The following is a 15,644-nucleotide window of genomic DNA, read 5'->3' as shown; positions in this document are numbered from 1 at the left end:
CTTCCGGTTCCTTCCTCAAAAAGCAATACATTTTTTCCATAGGGTTTTGGAAAATAGCTCGAAATAAGGTCTGTGGTTGACACAAATTTAAGAGATAAATCACGTTTTGTTCTACGACATTAAATACATCAGCAGTGACCCCACTGGGGATTTTTGTCGTTTTTAACACCGTAGTTTAACAAATTATAGAATAATTAATTACCAGTGTTTTCCAATTTTTTTCCAGTTCGTTTCGTTAGCTAACGTTAGCTAAAGCTAGCGCTACTAGTTAGCTACGCAATGGTTTGTTGCTTTGCTCCGGGTTGCAGCCACAGGTCTTCCGCATGAAACGTGCTTGTTCTATCGTTTCCCGGCCAATGTTTTCCAAAGGAGAGTCTGGATTCGTGCCATGAGGTAAGCTGACGTTACATTTTTGTCCATGTCACGGTGAAATGTAAATATTGGGTAGTGACTGTTGTTGGAGATTTGGAGGATGTTGAAAACCAACCTCGTCTCCGCGTGTCGTTTGATAAGCTGGGTGAATTCGGGAAAAGGAAGGGATTAAGAAACACCAGAATGCAAGTGAAACAATAATCCTGCTTTAATGATATACAGTAACGATACAAATACAAAGAAATCACGAAGCACTCTGCAGAGTACTCCGGGCTCAGGTTCTACCCCCGTGTGAGACAGGTCTCAGGAACGGCCGGTGAAAAACAAGAGCGCGAACCAAAGGAAAACACAGGCTTTCATACTAAAACACAGGAGGAGGAGGTGTACGTGCTTTCCCCCAGAGGTCATCTTATTGGCAGAGACCAACACATGGCCTGTTGCACCCAATCAGTGTGACACAGCAGCTTGTAGCCAGCACACACACATCCCGTTTATGGCCCTTTGTCCCTGTGTCCATCTTCCCGCCTCCTGACTGCCAAACACAAGTTAAAAGTATGTTTTAAGATATAGTTGTTATAGTTGGCTAAATATACGTAATACATGTTAATTACTTTCATATCAATAACAACGAGGAACACATTACCTATACTCTTAAGCAGTATTAGAGATGCTTTTCAAATAGTCAAACTTCACACAGGCCTAATACAGAGAACACCCTCATTAGTCCTATAGCCCTTCCATTTGTTTGAGCTATTGTTCACATCTTTACTTCAAATAAAAGGTTTCACATTGTATATTTCCAGCTTCCTTTACACATACTGCTATTATTAACACAAAGTAACCAACCACACACCTCTATTGAAAACAAGTCGATTCCCCTGACAATTGACATGCTGAAACTCCTCGGAATGCGCTACCTCCCCCAACTCTCTCGTCCCTGTCATAAAAAACTGCTTCCATTTCATATAGAGTAATGAAAGATGTTTAAGCTAATTTCTCCACAATGTTTGTAGCCATTTAGTACCCACACATGAAAGAATAAGAACAGAGGTATAGTTGACCAGTAATCATGTAGCACTTATATTTTACTGCAATGAAAACACACACACATCTGCTACAAGATTGTGTAACGCACACCCTTCTTTTACGAGGGAAACATTCCAGAGTCTTGGCCCTATTCCCAAATAAGGGTGTCCCATGCTCCCATCTCTTCTCTAAACCCAAGTACTTCACCTCAATATATTGGGGGAGGGAAAAGATACTTTGTCCCTTCAAATTTAACACACATGAATATATATAAGGTGACATTAAAATGAATATACCAGATTTAACTTTCCTGCCATAACACGTTACTTTAATCCTTCAAATAATTCAAATAATCCTTCAATTCCCCCTTTTTGGTCTCGCATTAACGAGACCAACACACATAAGACATTTGAAACAAAACTACTGTCCTTCTTTAATACTGTGTCTGTCCCCCTTCATTAAACCCTTGAGAACAGAAAACAACCTCCAATGCCAATGAAGAAACTATCAGAGTGAGAGCCTGAGTGCCAGAAAGCAGCATCCTTGCGTGTTGTTGAATCATCAGGGCCCCCCCCCCCCTCAGCGGAATACGCCAACAAGGGCAGCTGATAGGGAGGGGGAGATGCGGCCTTTCCTTCAAAGGTGGAACTGATGAATCTGATCAGAGAGAAGTAGACTCCTCTGCTGCCTCGAGAAGTCCCCCAGCCCGCTGACGCCTCCTTCCAAGTCGTCTGCTGTAGGGATGTCCGCGTTGACGATAGCCAGGTCCATCCTGATGTCCTCCAAGGTCCTAGCCGGAGTGTTCCTCGCCGCACACTGGCTCCAGTAGTACCAGATGTCCCCCTTTGCTCCTCGGCGGACGGCATGAGATGTCCTCTGGGTCACTCTGTAGAGGCCGGAGAGCCTGGGGTTGAGTCACGTAGGCCTGACGACCTTCAGCCAGACGAACTCCGCTGTGTCGGCCTCCTGCTCCTCGGGTCCCCCTTTTGGCGTCAGCAACCTGTGTGGAGAAATCTGATACCCACCCCTCAAGTCTACGCTCAGTGCTTCTGGGCCCTCAGGTGTTTGACCCACCACTGGTAGGCCGCTTCAGAATTCTAATACTTGGCCTGTGTCAACAAAATAAACCCCAACATCTTCAGGTGAACTAAATAACATATCTCAATAGCTCTGAATTCCTGACAAGCATCTGTGTTATTTTAAATGAAATCCTTGAGATCCCATTTAAAATCTAAATATAATATGAACTGCTAATGTCTCTGGTAATGGAACAAACTAATGTTATGGATTAAAAACAACTAAAATCATGATACTGACAAAGTGAATAATTTCCAGGCGAGACTGCTTCTACCTGTCACTGCTTGGATATTATCAAGCTGAAAAATGAATACAGAAATTCAACATACTGTCATCAAATGTCTTTCTATTATGACTTTAAATTAAATGTACATCCCCATAATGATCTAAACAGTCTATGGCTTTTACTTCTTTACCAGGCTAGTTACAAGATGTTGTCTAAATTAAATTCTATCTCATTACATTCCTATGTTTTAACTTAGCTGTAATATGTTCTTTCTACATTTCAAACCTCAGTTACTTTAATACCTGTTGAAATATTACAAAATAGTTTTCATTATCACAGTTCACCTTCTCATTCTCATTCTGGAATGACATCTCTCTCAGTAGCCCCTTGGCCACTGATTCTGCATCTGTGTTACCTGTTATAACTCAATCAATATTAGAAACATGTCAACATTCATCAAACAGTATCTTATCCCCAGATATGGAGCAGGTTAAATCTAAAACTGTCAATCAATGGTCAGATTGAACATCTGAGTTGGGGCGGCAGGTTTCTTCCAGTCCCTAAATGAAAATATCCCACACTCCCCCTTTTTACACATGTAAACATGTGTAATAAAATCCTGTATGGGAAGAAAACCTTCAGGTAACCAGTGGTTATAAGAAAATACCAAACATCATTCACAAAAGTAAATCCATCATTTTTCACAGTAAACACTCCAGGGAAAATAAGTGTTCATTTCCAGCTGGCAGTCCTAAAAGAAACAGAATCTTTAGATTTTAGTTTGAGTTTTACATTTGCAAACCGCCAACTCCTGTGGGAATTAGAAACGGGTCACATGTGCATTTTTCCAAATGCGTGGAATTGTAGGAAACCTGTGTTTCCCATGGAGCTCCAAAATAATGTATTAGTCCAAAGACATGCTCGGTTAGTTATTGTTTTAGAATCATGCAGTTACACTGATCACATGCAGAAATTCATTCACACCCACACTGTCAGGTTGTAAAGTCAAGTTTGGTCAGCCCCAGAGTCAGTCATTGATAGTGCTTTTCTCAAGTCACACTGTCAGTCAGGGTCAAAGGTCATTTGGTCTCAGTTTCATTGGCCATGTGTCGTGCTCTGCAGAGACTTTGATATTTCAGCATAGGCCAGTATCCTTTGTCTACAAAAATCAGTCATATATGGAGCGCCATCATTTATCAATTCACGATTACCACCTTAAGTCAGATATCTCTAACCTGTCATCGGGACGGCTGCTTCCCACATTTCCTGCAACTTGGTACAAAACTCACTTCATAATAGTACTACTACTACTGCAATTTATTTACAACTAAGTAGTATTAAAATGTCTAAGAAATCTAATTCAGAAACTTGTGTACATAACTATTATCTTAAGTCAAAACATTACTAGGATCTGTGTAGCTCTGCATTTCATAGCTCATTATACTCATTTATCTTCAATTCTGGTCTACTTAAAAACAATGTTAAACTCTTTAGCAGTGTGTGGAACCTTGGGTGTCCGAACATGCAACCATCACCCTTTACTTTACCAAGGATTAAAAACAGTTTCCATCCTAAAGCCCTCCTATGGTAATAACTATGCCACAATGGTGAAATCAATATTGTAACAAATGAGATCAGTACTTTATTCACACATGAATAAAAATCTCTTGAAGAATGATTTATTAATATGATGGAAAGATTGAAGAATATGGTTCTACACTGTGCTACTCCAAAACACCCCCTGCTTAAAGTGTAGTGCATATTTCCCTCATGTCTCCCCCTTTAACCCTCAGTGTGTTTTTAGAACGATTTTCTCATTTTACATTAATAGTTTCCTCTTTACTGCTATTTTGAATTTACCAATCGATTAATTCATGGTTAATACCTCTTTTTATCTTTACTTATTTATCAAGTCAATTCAAGTTCTTTAAATGTGGTGTCTTCTATGCGCGTTTTGTGAATAAGTGTGTTTATGTGTAAACTCACTCATTCCCGTTTTCCTTTTCTCCTCCCCTGGTTGTCTCAAGCCGTGACCCCGACCTCCTCACTTCAAATCGACTATGCCAACTCCTCTGATTCTGTCTTCTCTTCAGTCGATCAGCTCTTGAATCCATCTGCTGTAACTCTTTTAGGCAGCCGTTGGCCCAGTCACATCTGCAGCCCACATCATGCCACTGTTCTTTGCACTGCTTTGCATTTCATCTCCCCTTTACAGTCTCTCTGCTGCTTCATGGAGGGCGGATTCTGCTCTCGTGTCCCCCACTCTGCTCCTGTGCCAAATCTCGTGGCTCAGCTTCATGCCCTGTCTGAGGGACTGATGAGAGTATTTCTGTATGTCAGCAAGCGGTTTGGTTCTGGATGCCTCAGGTGGAGACGGTTCAGCTCCGGTTCTCTGTCTGTTTGATGGAGAAGGAGGAGCCTCCTTTTGGGTTGGGTCTTTTGTCTGCTTGGAGGGACGGGGTCGTAGCCTTTCTAACTCAGAGGGGGAGTCCAGGTCCCGGGACGCATTATCCATAAGAAATCTAGCACACTGAGATTGAATCAATCCAACCCTTTCCACTCTGTCTCTTTCTAATCATACTATCTGTCTTAGTTGCTAAATGCCATCTAAACAACACCATTAATGTCTACTAATGATATTACAAAAACTCCCTCTATAAATTGTTTCATCCATTGTTACATATCTACCCAACCTGACTCTTTCAGGAAACCATTTTCTTCCATAAATTGAAATACCTGTTTCAAGCATCACATATTTCACACACTACGAAAGAACATCTCCATACTTTCTCCAATATTTTAAATCCCACTGTTACTTAGAACAATATACAGAGAACACCCTCATTAGTCCTATAGCCCTTCCATTTGTTTGAGCTATTGTTCACATCTTTACTTCAAATAAAAGGTTTCACATTGTATATTTCCAGCTTCCTTTACACATACTGCTATTATTAACACAAAGTAACCAACCACACACCTCTATTGAAAACAAGTCGATTCCCCTGACAATTGACATGCTGAAACTCCTCGGAATGTGCTACCTCCCCCAACTCTCTCGTCCCTGTCATAAAAAACTGCTTCCATTTCATATAGAGTAATGAAAGATGTTTAAGCTAATTTCTCCACAATGTTTGTAGCCATTTAGTACCCACACATGAAAGAATAAGAACAGAGGTATAGTTGACCAGTAATCATGTAGCACTTATATTTTACTGCAATGAAAACACACACACATCTGCTACAAGATTGTGTAACGCACACCCTTCTTTTACGAGGGAAACATTCCAGAGTCTTGGCCCTATTCCCAAATAAGGGTGTCCCATGCTCCCATCTCTTCTCTAAACCCAAGTACTTCACCTCAATATATTGGGGGAGGGAAAAGATACTTTGTCCCTTCAAATTTAACACACATGAATATATATAAGGTGACATTAAAATGAATATACCAGATTTAACTTTCCTGCCATAACACGTTACTTTAATCCTTCAAATAATTCAAATAATCCTTCACTGTATCGCCGTTTTAGAGATGGCGCTGCTGAAAAGACCGCAACATAAGTAAAGATAATGAATACATCCTATTAAAACCTGTGTGGCTTATATGATAAGTCTAATTAGTACAAGCAGCATAACGTTTCACCATGTAAATAAAGATTTTAGTCAGGGAAATCAGTTTGACATATTGAACTAATAACAAATCACCTCTGGCTGGCAGAGAACTCTCTGCTCCATAGCTTCTCTTGGACGTAAAATCACATTTATATTCAATTTAATATTCCATCCCTCATATACTGTTGTATATATAATAACTTATATTTTGTTTTTCTTGTTATGCTGCTGCAACACAAACATTTCCCAAATTGGGATCAATACAGTAATATCTTATCTTAATTAATTAAGAAATATAACTATTATAATTAGTGTAGCAGCTGACACCTATTTTCAATATGGATTAATCTACCATTTATTTCTTTAGTTCAATTTTCATCTATAAAAATGTCAAAATAGTGAAAATGTTCACGAGACTTATCAAAGTGCAAGGTTATATCTTTAGATGTTTTGTTTTAGCCTATGTACTGTATGTCTTAATGCTCTTACAGTATATGTGACGGTGTGACTTCAATGAAACTAATATTTTATATCTTCCCAACAGACGAGCTGACAGGAAACCTAACACTCTAACAACCACAACATTGCAAAGGCGAGTAAATGTAAATTAAAAACAATTCACCATTTTTTTATTTCTTCTTCCTTGCAGTGAGGTGAAGCTGACCTTGCACTTGGTGCCAGTAAGGATGTTCCTCACGCAGGCTGAATGTTTCTCCTTCCTTACTGACACAGAAGCCCTTGATTTGCAATGCTTCACTAATTGTCATTTCCCTGGCTCCGTAGGGACACTTTACCTCCAGCACAGCGGAAGACCCTACCAGACCATCTGGAGATGGCCCCAACAATCCTGATAGGGAGAGCCACAAATCTGACTCATGGACCTGCATCTGGGTTGCAGTGGTGAATGACCTGACGCCCTCACATTCATTCATAGTCCCCCACTGTAGAGACAAAACACCATCAACGGCCTGTTGTTGCCCTTGCACCCTGGCAATAAAGGAAGCAGTCACACGCTTTGACCTCAGGACAGCTCCAAAGTTGCTGGCAGTCAACCTTCCTTTCCTGAACAAATGCCAGTTTGGGTTGGTTCGCTGACCAGTGGTAGCCACCTGAATTGCCCTCTGTTGCTCTTCAGACAATGCCATGCTTGCCACAATTGCCTCAGTTCCCTGATGCCCAACAGATTTGATAATTTCAGGAACAGTAAGTGTTTCCAAGCTGCAGTGTTCCTCTTCTGGCTCGGGGGAGAGAAGCCAAGAAATTCCTGAGAACCTGCCCCCGAGTCTGTCCCTCAGCCAGTCACGATCTTCGGAGGTGGGCTCTCTTGTCAGCGGATTAAATTAGTTATTGGTTTCAACAGTCACATTAAAACAGTTACTAAATCAGCTTACTATCACCTAAAGAACATATCTAGGATTAAAAGAATAATGTCACAGCAGGATTTGGAAAAACGTGTCCATGCTTTTATCTTCAGTAGACTGCACTACTGCAATGGTGTCTTCACAGGTCTCACTAAAAAATCTATTAGAAAGCTGCAGCTGATTCAGAACACCGCTGCTCGAGTCCTTACCAACACTAAGAAATTGGATCACATCGCTCCAGTTCTGAAGTCTTTACACTGGCTTCCTGTGTGTCAAAGAATAGATTTCAAAAATACTGCTGCTGTTTATAAAGCACTGAATGGTTTAGGACCAAAATGCATTTCTGACCTGCTAAATGATGAACCATCCAGATCTCTCAGGTCTTCAGGGACTGGTCAGCTTTCTGTCGCCAGAGTCAGAACTAAACATGGTAAAGCAGCGTACAGTTATTATGTTCCAAATATCTGGAACAAACTCCCAGAAACCTGCAGGTCCGCTGCAACTCTTACTACTTTTAAATCCAGGCTGAAGACTTTTCTTTTTGTCGCTGCTTTTAATTGAACTATTCATATCTTAGACTGCACTGTAACTTTTATCCATGTATTTTTTCTTTTAATGTTTATTTTATTAGCTTTTCTTTTTAATGACTGATTTTAAATGCCATTTTCTTAATGTCTTTCATTTTTTGTAAAGCACTTTGAATTGCCTTGTGTTGAAAAGTGCTATATAAATAAACTTGCCTTGCCTTGCCTAATAAAGATTTCATGTGACACATACAATTGATTTGTTGATGGGAATTAATGTGAATAAATTAACTCTAGGTTAACGGTACTCTTGCTATCACTACTCACCGACACTATAAACCTTGTCCCTCATGCTAGCCCTGACAACACCGGTAAGCACACCTTCATCTAGGCTGCACTGTAACGTGTCCTGACTTGTAGTGGTTCTCTCCTCTATCTACACTCTTCTTGTCATCTTTGTAAAACGATATCAGACTGGTAAATGACACAGCCATGACTTTTAGTTCAATTCAGTGTGGCTAAAATGAAAAGCTTTGTTAAAATATGCAAGCACGCGAAAGTCAAATTCAGCTTTATTGTCAAAAATTCTACATGTGTTATACATCCAGAAATATCGAAATATCGTTTCCCACAGTGTGACATGTATACATAAAACAAAACAAAAAGGGCCTAGATAAACGTGGTATACATTAAACAAAACGGGCCTAGATAACCGGGGTATACAGTTTAAAATGTTAATATATTTAAAGTGTTTAAAGTGCAGTTTCAGTGCAAGTCAGTTGAAACGATCTTAAGTTTGCGTGACGTTGAAGTCGGAGAGACAGCAAGCGCATTTCGTGGCATCTGCGGGCAGTGGCAAGTACTTCCGGCATCTGCCACAGAGGCCGCTACTCCGTGGTATCTGTGGCAAGTATATGCCACAGATGTGGTATCTGTGGCAAGTATATGCCACAGCCACAACTTGCCGTGGCAAGTAAATGCCACAACCATGCCACAACTTGCCGTGGCAAGTATATGCCACAACTTATATATGCCACAACTTGCCGTGGCATGTAGGCTATATGCCACAACTTGCCGTGGCAAGTAAATGCCACAAGTTAAGAGTTAAGAGAAGGTTTACGGTAGCTGCCACTCGCCTTCCGTGGCAAATGCTGATATTTAAACCCGTATTTATCGCGTAAAATGACGCTGTTTTAGCATGACTTTATCGGACTGATCTGTACACAAGACTGATGATCTGTTACTGATGGTCCGATTATATTTTTCAAAAAGATTAAACATATGTTCTATAGATTTTACTTGGAGAACGTGGTTTGTTAAAATAAATAAACGTGCTATTTTTATGATAATAGTCGGTACTCGAGTTGAGGGGGGATGGCATCCCCCCTGAAATAAAAACGGTTAAAATCATCCCCCTTCTAAAACGCATGGCGGGACCAATACGATTTTCATTGCCATAAGCAATAGCTGTGCACATGATATAACCTTTCACCCTTGATGGATTTCCATCATACATAATACACATAAGGATTATCTTATGTTAATGTTGGTATAGGCTACTTGACAGTAAGTGTGCTTCTATTGTTTGTTTTATATATAAATATATACATTCACTTGAAAAGACTGTAATTTCCTATTGTTACTGTTTTACTTTATGACAACTAGTGGTCATTTTCTGTGTTTTTGTTATGTCAGTGTTCATTTACTGAGTTTGTGATTTGTGACTTATTAATAAGGAAAACATCATCCTTAAAATTATTTTTTAAAATGTATTTTAAAATGTTCTAAATTTGAAAAAAATAGATAAAAATAAACTAAAGTTAAAATCTTGTTTTTCATGCCCCAAGAGCAATAAAAACAATTGGTAAAAAAATCCTGAGTGAGGCTTTCATAATTCATGGATGAAAGGGTTAAGAAAGACAAATATATGTTTCTATTGGTTTTAGTGAGATGGTTTATTGTAGTGTATTCTTACATATTCAGTAGGCTATATTGTTTATTCTTTAGATACTCTGTAGATAAATATCTACTAATAATGTGTAAATTATTTCCTGTTTCTTTTTATTATTATTATTTGCTGTAACGCAAAGATTTCAACATTTTAGATAAATAAATTAAATACAACGTATCATATCAAAATCTGTTTATGTTAATTAGCAACACAATGATTTGATATTTGCATGCATGACATATAACCTTTTTACTGATGCACACAAAAAGTTTTAACAAGGGTGTAATTATATTACATTGTAACCCTCTTTCCTCAACATATTAAATCAACTTTATACGGTTAAATGAGGATTGCTTGGAGTATCATGCTTAAGAGAACATTCTTCATGTTAATTGTTCACCACTTTCAAAACGCAAAAAAAGGATGGATAAAAAAGCATGCATTGTGTCTTGATTTTTAATATACTGTCATGATTGTCTTAACGGAATAACATGGTTTGTTTGGATTCACCGATATCAATATCTAATAAGAATAATCTGAAGCATTTAAATAAAAATGTTCAACCAGAATTAAAATATTAAACAACAAAACAGATACAATGACATTAATCTGTTTATTAACAACGAAAATAATACAAATTAAGTACATATGCCTGGATTTAAAATAACACATTTATACATGTGTACAATCAAATATAACTGTCCTTTGCCTCATTTATAAAATATAAATCTTAGCATCTCACTAGCAGTGGCAACTGCAATCAGTTACAGCTGCCCTAAGTCTGTAGCCAAGTCTAATAACACCATTGTATGTACACGTTGCTGTGTCAATACAGATATTTATTTTTAATTATTTGTCTTTACTAGTAACAATACACCTGGTTATCGTAGCAAGCAGTGGAAACTCCCCTCAAGAAGCGACAATTGCCAAGGGCTTGCGTTGCAACGCTCACTTGCCAATATTTTTTTTTTTATTACAATATAGGCCTATGTTTAGCATACTATCATAGATATAGCACGTTTGTTTATTTTAGCAAACCACGTAGGCTATTCCAAGTAAAATTGAATATAAATGATAATTTATTATCTTTTTGAAAAATAGAGATCGCAAATCAGTCCTGTGTACAGATCAGTCCGATAAAGTCATGCCTAAACAGCGACATTTTACACGATAAATACGAGTTTAAATATCAGCATTTGCCACGGAAGGCGAGTGGCAGCTACCGTAAAACTTCTCTTAACTCTGGCATCTTGTGGCAACTCCCGTTCAGCATGCGCAAATGCCACGGCAAGTTGTGGCATATGCTTGCCACGGCAAGTTGTGGCATATGCTTGCCACGGCAAGTTGTGGCATCTGTGGCATTTACTTGCCACGGCAAGTTGTGGCATATACTTGCCACGGCAAGTTGTGGCATATGCTTGCCACGGCAAGTTGTGGCATCTGTGGCATTTACTTGCCACGGCAAGTTGTGGCATATACTTGCCACGGCAAGTTGTGGCATATAGCCTACTTGCCACGGCAAGTTGTGGCTGTGGCATATACTTGCCACAGATGCCACAGAGTAGTGGCCTCTGTGGGAGATGCCACAAATGCCAAGGCACATGCCACGGCGATGTAGTGGCAACACTCATTGTGTTCTAGTATGATAAATAAAATAACATTGTACCTTGAAAATCAATGCATTCGTTCATTTGACACGTTGGTGGTTTTAGGTAGGCTATACAGCGACCCCTTGTGGTTCTAGTGTGAAGTAAAAGTAGAAGTAGCCAACCTAAATGTTGGAATACTCTGTTACAACTAAAAGTCATGCATTAAAATGTTACTCAAGTAAAAGCGCAAAATGATTAGCATAACAATATACTTAAAGTGCATATTACATGTTTTCATTATAATGATTGATCATGAAAGTGTTCTCAAAGCTGGTAAAGGTGCAGCTAGTTTTAATGACTTTGTATACTGTAGTAGGGTATCTTGTGAATTTACTCCAGGAGTAACTATAAAGTCTGATTTAAGACTTGATTATATGTATCATCATTAATCAGAATCTGTAGTAAGTAACTAAAGGTAGCGTATTAAATAAATGTAGGGGAGTAGGCTACAATTACACAATTTACCTCTGAGTTGTAGTGGGGTAAGTAGCCTACTACGTAACATACCATTTACATACTCAACTAAAGTACAACTAGGCTATTTCTAAATCACAAGTACAGTACTTGAGTATACAAGTTAGCCTATTTCCCACCTCTGGTCAACAATGTTAGATCTTTATGTCAACTTACTAATAATATATCTTGAGTATTATCATAAAAATAGCACGTTTATTTATTTTAACAAACCACGTTCTCCAACTAAAATCTGAACATATGTTTAATCTTTTTTTAAAATATGATCGGACCATCAGTAACAGATCATCAGTCTTGTGTACAGATCAGTCCGATAAAGTCATGCCAAAACAGCGACATTTTACGCGATAAATACGGGTTTAAATATCAGCATTTGCCACGGAAGGCGGGTGGCAGCTACCGTAAACCTTCTCTTAACTCTTAACTTGTGGCATTTACTTGCCACGGCAAGTTGTGGCATATACTTGTCACGGCAAGTTGTGGCATATATAAGTTGTGGCATTTACTTGCCACGGCAAGTTGTGGCTGTGGCATATACTTGCCACAGATACCACATCTGTGGCATATACTTGCCACAGATACCACGGAGTAGCGGCCTCTGTGGCAGATGCCGGAAGTACTTGCCACTGCCTGCAGATGCCACGAAATGAGCCAGGCCCTACTGTGAAGTCGTGCGACCCTGCTGCTGTACTGGCTTGTAGTTCGTTTATAGCATAACGTTAGCATTTCACTTTTGGCGACTAGATTTATGATTCAAAAATTATAAAAGTAGGGTTGACATGTGGAGATTATCCCGCTGAACAAAACGTGATCCCTCTCTTAAATGTGTGTCAACCACAGACCTTATTTCGAGCTATTTTCCAAAATCCTATGGAGAATTTGCATTGGTTTTTCGCGAAGGAACCCGAAGAAGTTTACTTCCGGGTTTTACGACGCATCACTGCGGTTCTCTATGGACGGGATGGAGCGTGGAGACGTGGAATGAAATAAAGACTTACGGCCATAGCCTCTGTGTGGAGGACGGCGTTTGCGGAGTATTTCATTATCTGCGAGGATGTCCATGCAGTCCGGAGGCAGGCGGTTATTAAAGGAGTGGAGATCTGACAGGGAGTAGAGCGGCGGCATGATCCCGTGAAGTGGCGCTAGCACGGAGCTAGCTAATGCTGGGGACCCGGGCAGCAGAGACCAGGAGCCGGGTGACCGTGGAAGAAGGAGCGGTGTGAGTCCAGATAAAATGAGAGTGATAATCCACAGCATATCAGGAGAATGATTCCAGTGGTTTCCGGAGGAGAATCGTAGGAGGGGCTGACAGCCTGGTGCAGAGTGGGAGCCGGGTGAACAGCCTACTAGCTTGTTAGCTAGCTTGATAGCCACCGGCTGTAGGCAGCAGGGAGAGACGATGTCAGCGGGGAAGCCGGCTGATCGAAGCGGGATGGGAAGACCCACACGAGCCGCGGAGTTAGGGTGGACTAAGGGTGGAGTTGGGGTGGAGACAGAATTGTTAGCTCAGCAGACTTCAGGGAGCCGAGGAGCATCTAGATAGCAGCCTGCTAGGTCCGATAATGCTAGCTAGCTAGCGGGCTAGGGACCGATGAGCAGGAAAGAGCCAGCAGGTAGGAGATGACAACACAAAGATCTGTGTCGATTCGATATAGAGATGCCGCTATTTTTTTGCTGATGACTGACGTTTCAAAAGTAGAGAGCCAGACAGGAGAGGTTCTGATCTGGACTAAAGAACAATATTTGGGGCGGAGGAGCGGCGAAAAAACAACGCCAGCATCCTCGTCGACCCGGGAAAAACCTGATGTAAACCTGAATTAATTCAACCCCTTGAGTAGAAGTTGAATATTTCTAACTTTGTCGGCTCAGAGTGTTGTTGTATGCTGTCGCAAATAGAACAGCATGCCAAAGTGTATGAGGCCTGTGCTCGCTAGACCGGGATGTTAAGCTCTGCCAACTTCATGATGATGACACCTCAAAGCCAAAAGAGCTCCAATACTCTAAAATGGACACAAGGGCAGCCAGCAAAGAAGCATGAGCTCCTGGTCATATAACGAAGGTTGTCTGCACATACAGTATACCCCCCATTTATTCAGTAGGCATGCTTGATGAGACGCACAGCTTGTGGCACTACATCTTCAGTGACTGAACGACTGAACAAATCTCTTGTTCAAGAAACTCATGGAAATTATGAAGTTAACATCATGTCCATACTTACAGCTAAGCAGTTACTAATTCAAGAGCTGGAATGATTTTGATGAGGTCCAATCCTCACATTCTTACAAACTTTCCTGGCAAAGAAGAAGCGGCGCGATAAAAAGAGCATTACTGGACATTATGGCATACCACACTTTTTTTTTCCATTTTTTTTTTCATTTACCTTTTACCTAACATTTTACCACTCACAAGTGACTGTGATGCACCAGTATTTTACTTCCCCCAAAAAACTAAATCAGTCTTATAAAGGAGTCGAGTTATTTAAGATAATAAGGCAGGAAATGCCTGCTATGAGAGACAGTTGATTTTCTGGTGGGATCTGAGGGATGTCAGGGTCTTATCAGGAGGCTGCCACTACCAATAAAGAAGCATCTCCTTTAATTACATTTAATCCAGGCAAAAGTAGCCAATCATATCACACATGTCACTTTGGGCGGCTCAGTGTGGTAGTCCTTTCAACAGGATAGACATTCAGACAGTTCTCAGACATTGCTCACTTTTGAACCCAAGGGTGTATTTCTCTCCCAGCTGTCAATCTGTTTACCAGAGTCTGGTTCAGTGTGGCTGGAGAGGGACAAAAACATATTTTCAGAGACATGGAAAACATGATGGGAGGAGGGGAAATTTACATGAGAAAAATCTTCATCTTTAATGTGGTGTAGGCACATTGACAGGAACGAGAGAGATGCACCATTGAGCGGTTAATGGTAGAGAGGCGACATAACTCAGTGCTTTGAGACATTAGAAGGAAATCATGTTAAAATAAATCAACAAAATTATCGAGAATCTGAAAAGGATATAAAGGTGGATAAATAGATTGCCTTTCACAAGGTTAAACATGGATTTTGCTTTAGCAAATCTTGGTTTTTTGGTAGAAACTTGAATATTCTTTTTAGCTGTCAGCCATGAGATGATCAGGTTTTAAAAGAGCCACAATTTCAGACCTATTATATAAACATAGTTATATGGAGCTAAAAACAAATACATATTGTTGGTACTATTATTAGTCCAGGAAAACATACTGTGTTAACCAAGGCCTAAACAAAGACAGAAGTTTACCCAGTTAGCTGAGTATGTGTATTTGTGAAGGAAGCACCCTCATACCAATCCATCTATAAATCTATAAATCTATATCTATATCTATCTATATCTATCTAT

At 39.9% G+C, this 15,644-nt stretch overlaps 1 long non-coding RNA gene across 1 annotated transcript; it reads left to right on the top strand.

The window, feature by feature from the left end:
• Positions 1 to 231: 231 nt before the first annotated feature.
• LOC307030028 lies at positions 232 to 3,853 on the top strand. The gene is made up of 2 exons (XR_013805481.1): positions 232 to 393; positions 1,875 to 3,853. It is a non-coding gene; the product is annotated as an uncharacterized lncRNA (long non-coding RNA).
• Positions 3,854 to 15,644: the final 11,791 nt, after the last annotated feature.

The sequence above is a fragment of the Notothenia rossii genome, assembly GCF_949606895.1.
Source record: "Notothenia rossii genome assembly, chromosome: 2".
NCBI classification, from domain to species: Eukaryota; Metazoa; Chordata; class Actinopteri; order Perciformes; family Nototheniidae; genus Notothenia; species Notothenia rossii.
The sequence above is the reverse complement of the archived record's forward strand: the minus strand, read 5'-3'. Positions and strand labels throughout refer to the sequence as shown.